This window comes from Mustela nigripes, chromosome 1, assembly GCF_022355385.1.
Source record: "Mustela nigripes isolate SB6536 chromosome 1, MUSNIG.SB6536, whole genome shotgun sequence".
In the NCBI taxonomy this organism is placed as follows: Eukaryota; Metazoa; Chordata; class Mammalia; order Carnivora; family Mustelidae; genus Mustela; species Mustela nigripes.
This window is the reverse complement of record NC_081557.1, coordinates 127556195-127568672: the sequence shown is the minus strand read 5'-3', so window position 1 is coordinate 127568672 and position 12478 is coordinate 127556195. Positions and strand designations below refer to the sequence as shown.

The following is a 12478-nucleotide window of genomic DNA, read 5'->3' as shown; positions in this document are numbered from 1 at the left end:
ATCCCAAAAGCTATAATTATGCAAGACTCTTCAGTGTATCCAAAGTATGATTCAAGTACAAACATTCTCACTTTGCTATGAGAATGCTGTTAGGGATGTTATACCTCTCTTCTTTTTTAAAATTCTTTCCCATCCTTTAAAATCTACTTTGTGACACTTCCAGCCTATAGGCCCCACTGTCGAACTCTTCCCGTTCAAATGACCCTTCTTACATAATTCAATAATCCTATCTTATACTGTGCACTAATTTTTCACATGTATTTATCTAATCTCCCCTATTCCCCTTCTATATTCCCGCAGGATCTAATTCAGCTTTGAGCACCTAGAAGTTTCTCATGGAATGTAACTTACTTTAGAAAAAAAACTGATAAATTGATAAGCTTTAGGAACAGTAGAATATGTTGTCATTGCTATTTCTTAAAGCAAAAAATTCCCAACCCCTCTATCCGGTCTTTCTGGGTGCTTTTTGCATAATCAAGAGATTTAAATCTCAACAATAGATAATTATAACTTGCTTGGCAAATGTCCAAACTGCTGTCCAGATTAATGGAGGAAGAAAGATAAAATAATAAGAGTAAATCACAACACATATATTAGCATTCACTGATTTTCTAATATCCTACATCATAACCAGTATTACTTTCAAGATAATCAGTACATTTTAAGATTAGAAGGTCTCTTCAGTGTTTATGTTGTTTTCCTACACCTTCCAATTCACCAATCTCCAGCCCCACTATTCAGACAGGATTTAATTTTTAAATTAGCCTTGACACTTGAGAAACTATTTTTAAAGATCTCCCACATAGGAAATTCCATATCCTTTCATAGTAATTCATCCCACTCAGCCACCTCTTCCCTATGTTTAATCTAAATCCCACACATTGCATTTGGGGCCCATTTCCTCTTGTTTTGACCCCTGCTGTGTAAATGGAGAATGGTTGATTATTGTAGATTATGACTAAACATTTTTTAAAATGTAAAGTACTATTAAATAACCCAGGCCTCTCTTGTTTATTTTAATAATCATCGTCATTTTAACCTATGCTCATATATCTTACATCCTAATTATTTTTATCTTCACTACTAAACTCTAAGTCCTCTACATTCTTCTCTGGAGAATCCAGAGCTTAAAAATGGGGCCCGGGGACTGTCTGGCTAGTGGTAGGCATTAATGGAAGATGATCTCATGGTTCCTGATTTCTGTACTTCTATTCCTGCCTCTCATTATGGTGCCTCCACCCCTTATAAAGCTACTTTTTTTGTTTCATTGCTTGATAATCCCCCCTGAAATAGCCATCAACTAGACTAATGAAGATTACAGATCAAGAATTCCATGTTGGTAACTATTGTTATGCCCCAAGTCCCTTACACTCTTACAGTCTTGATCAGAATTCTCTCTGAATCTCTTACTATTTGTCCATATTAGTAAGGAATCCACATTAAGAATGCTGGTTCAATCCTCTAAGACTGACACCATTTTAGCTGCAAATTTTAATGTCTCCTTTTTATTTTTTTAGACTACTGGCCATTTTGTCCTGACTATCCCCTTCCAAGTTGGCATGTATCTTCATAACCACATTCAGAGTTTGGTTCTCTGTCCAGTGAGCCTCCATTGAGTGGTTGTAATCTGATTCCCTATGAAATGATGAGTGTTTCTTAAGGATATAATTTTAAACATGTTGAAGCCAAGATAGACTGCATCAAATCTTTCTCAGACCCACCTTTCTAGGTCATAATGAATGAGTCTGACAAGGTTTTGTTCTTCAGAGTACTAAATAATCTGTCCAAGTGTTTTTTGTTTTTTTTTTAAATAGTCTTTAATCCAAGTCACCCTTTTTAACTTTAAAAATTATATTAGCCAGTTAGAGTTCTCCTAACAAAGTATCATAGACTGGATGGCTTATTTTTTTTTCTCATTTTTCTGAAGGCCAGGAATTCAGGATCAAGGTGTTGGCAGGGCAGATTTCTTCAGAGGCCTCTCCTTGGTTTGTAGATGGCCAACATCTCCTTATGTGTTCATGTGGCCACCCTTCTGTGCAAGTCTGTGTTCTCAAGTATTATAAGGACACCAGTCATATTAAGATTAGGTCCCACTCCAATGACCTTGTTTAATCTTAATAATCTCTTCAAAGACCCTCTTCAAATCCAGTTACATTCTAAGGTACTGAGTGTTAGGACTTCAACACATGAATTTTGCAGCAACATAGTTTAGCCCATAACAAAATACATACTTATCCTTTACTATCTTCCTTCCTCCATCAGATATAATATTATTGACAGTTTACCACAAATGCTTCTCTGCCTTGTTCTATTTTTTATCCCTCAGTTATTTCCCAGTCCCCAATCTAGGGTTTTTTGGTGCCCTAAAGGCTTCACTAGTCCTCTATATTTATTTCGAACATCTTTCTGGAGTTGTTTTTTTTTTATGACAGCAATGCAACGTATCATTTCTTTCAAACTGAGCAACTCACTGAGGAAAGAACAAACTTCACCCTTAAGCAGAGTTGATTGGTCTGTATCATCAGTGTGCCTATGTCATTTAAGGCAGTCACCTTAAATACAACCTTGATAGTATTCAGAATTATTTCTATTTCAAATGTAGTTCTATGCTCAGAAAGTTCTATTTTTTTCATCTTTTATTATGTTTTATGTTATTTTCTCAAAGTATGCTTAGCTCTTTTGGATTGCTTTACTCCTTAAGTCCTCTTAGTATAAAGACTTTTCTTCAAACTAACTCCCTAAGATTATTGAAGTCTGATTTCTGAAACACATTAATTAAAATTCATTCATAGAAAAGAATTTGTGAAGTAGCTACAATAACAAAGACATTAATAATTGAATTAAGAGACTAAGCCCAGATTCCCCAGTATCAGCTCCAGCTGATCCTGCCAGGTTGAAATATGGAGAGTATCTTCCCAAAACTGTCTCTGATACCTTCTCCTTTTAACCAGTTCCCCTCCTGAATCTCATTAATTCCTTTAATGCTCCCTTTGTGTAGACTATTTCCAGTTCTATCTTTATATACTTATGTTCTCAGCTTTATTTGGGGCAGCTTAGCTAAATATCACCCTCCATCATTATTACGTCTTTTAAATCTGTTCCTTCTCTAGGTATCTCCATTTCTTTTGATTCCCACTTTTCCTTACCCAGGCTGGAAATTTTATCAACAGAGGCATGGCTTTACTCTTCCTTCACTAAACCATCTTTGATTTTTGCCTTCATTTCCATCATGGTCACCCCCCTTTAAGTTTTCATTATCTCTGACTTAAACAAGTCACTGGTCAAATAACAAGCATCTTTATTTGCTGACTTCCTCTCGTGCTACCACCACCAGCAATGCATCCCAGGCCCTATCTAGTCTAAACTAGCATTTCCCACAGCATGTTGTGTAGAGAGGGAATGCAGGTAAGAAAATGGCCCAGTTTCTTAAAAATTAAGAGAGAGGTTAAAATAAACAAAACTGTTGCTTCCTCTAAACACCTCCCAGTTCAAAGAATATACACATGTGAAATGCTTTCTAATGCCTACTGAATAAAGTTAAAATTCTTATCCTAGGTAAGGTATTTAATGTCTTTCATATTCTAGCTCCAGTATCCCCACATCTCTCCTTTGATGCTCCACAATAATGGACATTTTGTTATTCCTTCCACACATCCCGTGCTTCCACAGTAGTGTTCATGCCATTGACTCTCTTCTGATACACATTCTCCAGTTTCTACTCATCATTCAAAGTTAAGTGTTTCTGTGGCATTTTCTGCAGTGTGTTCAGATGTGAGGGATTCATACCCAACACATCCTCTAAACTAAGGGTCTCCAAACTAGTATATACACATGCCAAAAGAAGTGCAAATGATCTATTAGAATATGGAAAGAAACTGTACCCCTGGGGATAAAAATATATGTTTATAAAAAATAAAAAATTAATTAAAAAAAAAGAATATGGAAAGAAAATATTTGAAATCGATTTTTAGCTAGCTTAAGAAATAAACAAGACATTGAGTTTCTTCTTTTATTTAAAATACAAACTGACACTGTGACCCTCCCTGGGCCTATCCTTCATATATGGATGCCATAGCAGGTAGTCTGAAAAGTCTGGAGTTTCACAATGAAGAAGCGTTTACTATGACACATAACTATCATTTATTTTAGCATTTTATGACAAAATGCTGTTTGTGTAGCCATTTGGTCTCACCTACCTTACATTTAAATTAAGTCTCATAACCTGCTTAATATGTTTTCTAAAGGAACTTGTAAATTAAGAATAATATTATAATGTAAGCACCAACAAACAAGAGTTAAATAACAGATATAATTTTCCCCTCTCCCAAGTATGAGCTTTACATTAGCCAGACTAGATGTAAAGACAGCGACTTTTGAATCAGATCTGACATATAATTACATTACCATCACCGAAAAATTATTCATGGCATATTTAAGAAAGTAAGAAGAGTTTTGTACTGTTCAATAAAAATTAAAATAATTTTAAATAATACTACCTGTTTCATCTTCACATTAATTCCTTCTTTAATTTCCAGTTTTATATATGACTTTAATGCATATAATATTTATGTACTGAGGGTATATACATTATTTACATAAAATAATATTATTATATGTAGACATGTAAAAAATTTTATTAATGGACTGCACAATGAAAAAGTGTGGGGATCACTTTTCTGAACTAACAAAGCACTGCTCATACATCTTTTGTAGAAAGCAATGATGCTTTCTTCCTTTTAGTAAAGCAATTTATAGGTAGGCATTTTTTGGCTTCCCATTTCTTCTAAACTATCATCTCCTGGTGGACAAGGATATCTTATCTTATTCACATTTAATTGTCCACAGTGATTAATGTGTTTATTGAGCACATTAAAGCTTGATTGTTCAATAAGTGTGTAGTAGAAGGACAGATGGAAGTTTAGATGAGTAAATGGGAAGGTGAATATAATGTGGTTTAAAGTGCTCTTTAAACTTGTGCCTAGTTGGATTAGGAAGAAGTTCACTTAAGAAATCACTCCTAGGGCAAGAAGGGATAAAGAGTGTCTTGGTTGGGGCTGTAAGAACCAACTTAGCACTCCAGAGTTCCCTGATAATAAGGCTGTTCACATTTCAGGAAGTAAAAGAGTCCAAATTAGTAGTGGAAACAGCTTCTCTCTTTGAAGAGAACCAGGGCTCCTGACACATTCTCCATTGCCCAATAGAAAAGTGCCTGGCTGGTCTCATCATCAACAGAAGTTTTCTTCTGACACGTATTCCCTACATCTGCCCATCCCTGCTATATACACTATAACCCAGGGCTTGGTTTGTTACCCAAAATGAACTGACTCTCCAGGAAATGTATTTTTACTGCTCTTTTTAGCTGAGTATCACAGCTCTGTTTACAGTATAAATGTTCATGACAGCAAACAGATTAAAAAAATCATACACAACCACTGATGATAAAACATTTTAATCATGAAAGTCTTTCACAAGGCTAGCACTGTAATTATCAAGGGTTTAGTGTCTCCTCCATTTAAGGAGACACAGCCAAGCAATAATACATGATCACGCCCTTTGACACCAATAAACCTGAAAAGGAAGAATAGGAATGAATCTGAACCAAAAGAGTTTTCTAGGGAGAAGAAGTGTCTGAATCTGCTAAGAAAACTACAGCACATACTGCATTCAAAGAAAGGGCTGAGGTAATAGGATAAACTGCTATGAAAAAAGAAAATGCAACAAAAGTGTCCATAAAGAGAGAGAGAGAGAGATAAAATGAAGGCACACTCTCAGTGTTCTGTGAGTGCTATTTTGGGGTACAGATGTTTTACTGTACTTCAGAACACTGCAGAGTTTCAAATACCTTAGTCATTTTGTTTCTGACAATTCTTACCTAAACACAGAGCTCATGGAGTCCAGACATCACAAAGACTAGAGCCAGGTTCAACCTTGAAGTAGCCTCCATTTACTCTGACACAAAATGAGCAGAAGAGCAAAGTGGTCAAGTCAGCCAAGAGAGACACCCTGCCCACCAACCCACTCCTCAGCATCACCACATCTCACGGTTTGTAGAAGATAAAATAAGCTACCAAATTACAAAGTCTCAGGGAGTGTTGTAACTCCAACTGTAGTTGAAGTATAAGTCGACTAGATGTTGAGAATTGAATTGCTGCATGACTGAGGAGAGAAGGAGGGGAATTTGGGGAAGACCAGGAACTCTTGGAATGAGAATGTAGATTTGTTGCCAGTTCACCAAAGCCCAGCTAGAAGCTTAACTAGTTTACTCCAGGAGGTTCAGAGCTCCCTGTGTGCCTTTAAACAAAGTCAACACTAGAACTCTTTCATGGAGGAAGGGAAAACATACAGTGTGGGGAAGAAGCTAAAAACCCCATATTAGTTCTAAAAGACAGATATTAAAGGGAAGGTAAAAAACAAACAAAACAAACTAGACTTGTGATACAAATATTTGGGCAAAAAGTTTAGCAATTTCTTACAAATTTATATATATATATACATATCATGCCACAATAATTTCATTCTTGAATATCCAAGAGAAATGAAAATATACATTCACACAAAGACTTGTATGAGAATTTTCATAGAAGCTTTATTCATAATAACAAAAACTGGAAAATCCCAAAGTGCATCAATATGAAAGTGGATAAAAAAATTATAAAATATATACATATAATATGTTTCTAAAAAAAATATGAAGTTCTGATACACACAGCACATATGACTCTCACAGACATTATGTTGAATAAAAGAGGCCCAACACAAAAGAATACATACTGTATTATTCATTCTGTGAATATGTAAAACAGGCAAAACTAATATATAATGAAAAAAATTAGAACTGCAGTTTCTCAAGGGAGAGAGAGACAGAATTGATTAGGAAAGGAATCTTTTCTGGGATGTTGGAAATGTTCAGTATCTTTTAAAGGGTGTGGCTTACACAAATATGCATTTCTCAAAATTCATTGAATTATATAGTTAATATTTCTTGGCAATAGTAAATAAATCCTGAAGTCTAGTTACTGGGTTTGTTTTGTTTTATCCCAGTGGCTTGGGTTAACAATTCTCCTTTTTCTTTTTTTTTAAAGATTTTATTTATTTGAAACAGAAAGAGGGAGAGCACAAAGGGAGAGTGAGAAGCAGGCTCCCCACTGAGGAGGGAGCCCAATGTGGGTCTCAATTCCAGGATCCTGAGATCATGACCTGAGCTGAAGGCAGACATTTAACCAACTGAACCACCCAGGCACCCCAGGTTAGCAATTCTTTTTTTTTTTTTAATTAACATATAGTATATAATGTATTATTAGTCCCAGGGGAATAGGTCTGTGAATCACCAGGTTTACATGCTTCACAGCACTCACCACACCACATACCCTCGCCAATGTCCATAACCCCACCACCCTCTCCCTACCCCCCTACCCCCAGCAACCCTCAGTTTGTTTTGTGAGATTAAGAGTTTCTTATGGTTTGTCTACCTCCCAATCCCATCTTGTTTAATTTTTGCCTTCCCCACCCCCCAAACTCCCAATGTTGTCTCTCAAATTCTTCATATCAGGGAGATTATATGATAATTGTCTTTCTCTGATTGACTTATTTTGCTAAGCATAATACCCTCTAGTTCCATCCACATCATTGCAAAAGGCAAGATTTCATTTCTTTTTATTGCTGCATAATATCTATATCTATATCTATATCTATATCTATATCTATCTATCTATCTATATATATATATATCCCATATCTTCTTAAACTGAATTCTATATATTCTAATCTTGAGCAAATGAGCAAATGTATTAAGGATAATGAGGTTCAAGTTCAACATTGTTGTTGAAGAAAGTTACAAATGTGAAAAAGAGAAAATTATAGTGTGTAAAATGTTGGATTGGAATAGGAGTCATCAGTATTAACTCAGTCTTTAATAGATGAATGGATAATGATGATGATAAATACATGGATAGGTGTATGATGGATGATAGATAGATAGATGATAGTTAGATAGTTTTTCAGCTCTGTCCATTAAAGAGAACTAGGACCGATGAGACCTGCAGCAATGAGTGTATCTAGAACTTATAACTGGCTTCTAATTAATAGCAACATCTGCACTAAAAAGGGCCAGGGCTTTGAAAGGGCTGATTAGAGCTGGAGCAAGGAAAGTATAAAATGATCCTGGAACATCTTATACATAAATCCAGAAAGTGGTCATAGAATGATGGGAATGTATTAAAAGGACACCACATTTTAATTTCTACTTCTACTTTCATCCTATCAAAGACAAGCCAAATAACCTACAAAGTCACAGTTGTTTTTTTTTTTTTTGTAAACTCATCAGATAGCTTGTGATGAAATAAACCAAAGTGAAGTAAAATCTAGAATGTGACAAGCCCTTTGTAAAAAAAAAAAAAAAAAGTCCTATAACTTCTACTATCTTTTGTAGGAAAAAGGGAACAAGAAGAAGCCACTATTAATAGGTTTCAGGATAAACTCACTAAACTTTGTAAGAATTTGAAAGACTAAATGACAGTTGATGTGATGTTCAGAATTCTAAGGAGTGCTATGCACAAAGAGAACCTCCACATAGTTTACTCATCAGACCTTTCCCACCAGCCCTCACTAAAGGCTCATGCAAAATATTCTGAGAGAAGAGAGTTGAGATAGAACCCCTAAGACACAGGCACTTGATGAATGCTGAGAGTAGGGGAGGAGAACTGAGAAAGACTCTCCAAGGCAACTGCAGACTCTCGTTACATACTTCTCAGAGGTTTTCCACAACTGGAGGAAGAACAGGAGAGCAAAGAGAGACACCGTTGAGGATCAGGTGCCCAGAACCTGAGCCTCTTTGAGTTCTTATGCTCTGTCTGTCAGACATACCATGCTAAATCCCTTACAGGTACTCTGCTGCAATTCTCTGCAATCCAAAGACAAGGGGAAGACAGGAGAGCAGAAAGAAGTCTCCTCAAAGACAGAAAGCAAGAGGGCAAAACATGATGGCAAAGGGAACCCCTTCACAATGTAAAAAGCTGGAAGCCAGTTTATAAAGGAGAACGAGAGTTCAGTTTGTTTAGAAAGCTGGAGTTTGTTTGTACAAAGAGTGCTTGCTCTGCCAAAGGTAAAGAACTGACTCACCCCTGAATCATTAACCTAATGGTATTCTAAATCTAATTAAAACAACAGTAAATTCCACTCTCAGCTCAACTGTTTAGATGGACTTCTGACAGAAAAAAGGGTGTTTCCTTTCCTGAGCAAATATAATATTTACTTCAGTCTCTACTGTGTCTTGTTTGCTTGTTTGTTTGGTCTGGGGTTTCTTGTTGTTTTAGTAAACACAATATCTACACACATCAAAAATTACAAAGCACATGAAGAAAAAAAAATTAAAGGAGATACAAAACAAAACTGTCCAGAGATTAAAATGATAAGACAGGTACTTTAAAATAACTTTGCTAAAAGAATATATTGGGAAAAGTAAGTAAGGTAAGTAAACAGATGGGTAATTTTAGCATATAAATATACTTTTACAAAGGAAGAACCAAATGAAATTGCTAGAAATGAAATATATAATATCTGAAATGAAAAGCTCATACATTGTATTATCAACAGACCAGAAACATCAATGAAAAGACTAACTAAACTTGAGAACAGATCAATAGAAATCGTCTAAATATTAGCAGAAAAAAAGTGAAACAATGGAATAGCAATATCTAATAGGCTAAATTATATGTGATTAGAATCCTATAATATGAATGAAAATGTTATTAATTATAAAAGGAAAACATTAACTTATAGCAAAGAAAGTTAGAAGCTTAATGAAATTATCAGAGTTGGCATTATTAATACAGGGATAAACCAATATTATGTGCCAAGTGAAATGTTACACTGAGGACACAATACAACTTCAATGATACAACTATCTCCAAAAAAATCATAATCTGAATCTAATTATAAGGAAACATTGCACAAACTGAAGTTGCAAAACATTCTATAACACAAGTCACCTGTACTCTTCAAAAATATTAAGATCAAAGAAGGTGAAGGAAGGCTGAGGAGCCATTCCATATTTAAAGAGACATTTCAACTAATGCAGTAAGTGGTTCTGGTTTGGATTCTGAACAAGGAAAAATATCTATAAAGGACATTACTGATTTAGTTAACTGAAATTCAGTATGAACTATGTATTAGATTATAATATATATCAATGTTAAATTTTCTGGTTTTGTTACTTGGATTATGATTGTGTTAAAAAATGCCTGTGTTTTTAGGAAATATGCAATAAACTAAGAACAGTGTTTTAAATTTACTCTCAAATGGTACTCTGTCCATAAGTATATATATTATATGACACATACATATATGCCCATGCAGAGAATAACTAAGCAAATGAAGCCAAATGTAAATAACTGGTGAATCTGGGAAGAGCATCATTGGAGATCCTTTTCATATGCTATAAATTATATCAAAATGCAAATTTACCCCCAAAGAACATCCTTAAAACAAAATGATACTGCCAGAGTATATTATGTTCCTTGAGAAGTACTTATAGAACAGGCAGCGGGATGTTGTGATCAGGCAAGCAACCTAACATTTTACTGGGGATCAAGGATAATATGTCAGGTTGTTGTTTTTTTTTTCCCCAGTTGTATAATTAAAGGCTAAATTCTTTATTCAGAATGAATGATTCTTCTCTTACACAGTAGCTAATCAAAAGGAATAATGTACACATATTATTAACCATAAATGAAAAGAGAAAACCTGTGCAAAATGCTGCAGACAATACATCTCTAATATACTGTGAAGGCTGGTACCAGGACAACACTACTTCTGAAGACTGCCAGTAAAATGGTGAGTGTGTGAAAGCAAAGAAAAATATTGTGTTTATAGGGTGCAGAAAGTATCCCAGAATCTGACAGAACCCATGCATCTCTGCACCCAGAATACTTAGAGAATAATTTAACCATGACAATAGGGACTACAGAAAATGATATATTGTGTATAAACCTGGCCTCTCTAATTGCCTCCTTATGTTCCTGAACATCTTGACTTCGTTCATGTTTGACTGACACTATTTCACATATTCTCTATGATTTGCTGTCAATATATACATATCATTATGTGATCAAGTCATAGTCCTCACTGGACTATCATGAGCCTGTAATATTGTTTCAAAATTGAAGTTGGGTCCATTCCACAAGGTGAATTCTCCACTAGAAGCTCCAGTGACCAACCGTCTTCCTTCTCAAGTCTACCTAACAACAAATACCAGACACTTTATTTGTTGATGTTTGAACAAATTTTGTTGTTACTGCATTCATAGGATTATTCAACATCCCTATATATGGGACTATATCATTGTAATAACCTGCAGGAGGCTGAATTGCCCACATACCTCTCTGATCTCTTTGCCATATTCTATTCTCCAAGTACTTAATTACAGATGGATTATAGTCTATGGTTTTCAGTTTACTTCTTTACTCATCCATTTTGCATCAAAGATAAGCTGTTGCATTCCTTACTGCTGTGCAAAATCAGGTCGCTTATACAATAGTTGTGGAGGCACTTGGTTTTGGAAACTTGGCGTATGGAAAAAACAGGGAAGAGAACCAATTTCGGTAGCCATGGTGATATATTCATTCTAGGATACCTCCAGCACTGAGCGGAGTTGGTAATGAATGGTGAGTGAAGGGTTTGTCTTCATAGTCAAGAATGTCTCTCCTGCCTGCCCTGCCCTCTTCCTGGCACCCCTCTCAATCCCTCTTCTCCAAAAGAGCTCTTATAATCTTCCCCTCAATGTGTCAGTTTTGTGTACATTCTGAAATTACTCAAGCTTAGTACAATGGGACTTTAAGACAGCAGCCTTGGCACTACACTAGCCTACCCCCTTCACCTTTTATAGACAAGGAAACTAAAGTTAGATGTAGAGCCCGAGCTTCACTGAAGAAGACACAGCCTTCTGATTCTCAGACTTCATTTTTAAATTCATTCTTTATTCATGCATTATGCTTCTTTCTTGAGAATTTTAAGGCTTTCCTAGCAGCCTTGCCACAGTTTTTTGGTTTTTTTTTTTTTTTTTTGTCTTTAAGTCACTCACATCTTTTTCCCTTAATCTGAGCAATCACAATTTGCCATACCTGAAGTATGTGTTTCCTTAATATCATGGTATTTCTTACAAAGGGAGGTCCATGTTTCATGAGGATTTCCAAGGAATAGAAGGGCTTAACTGACTCCTGGGGGCAGCATAACTCTTTATCACCTTTCCTCCGTCTCCAGTTACCTCGTCCAAAGTGGAGATCCATCTTAATTACTGTCCCTCCTATTTTTATTGACCGGCTGTTGAGATTTATTGAACACTCAATGTGTACTCATCACTACCCTATCACATTGATAATGACTTATTATAGTAGTCCTCCCTTTTCCCTGGGGAATATGTTCCAAGACCCCCCAGTAAATGTCTGACATGGAGGAGTACAAAACCCTACATATACTATGTTTT

At 35.6% G+C, this 12478-nt stretch overlaps 1 pseudogene; it reads right to left on the bottom strand.

Moving 5' to 3' along the window:
- Positions 1-10633: 10633 nt before the first annotated feature.
- Positions 10634-11605, bottom strand: LOC132013672 (pre-mRNA 3' end processing protein WDR33-like; annotated as a pseudogene).
- Between the last annotated feature and the right edge of the window lie 873 nt (positions 11606-12478).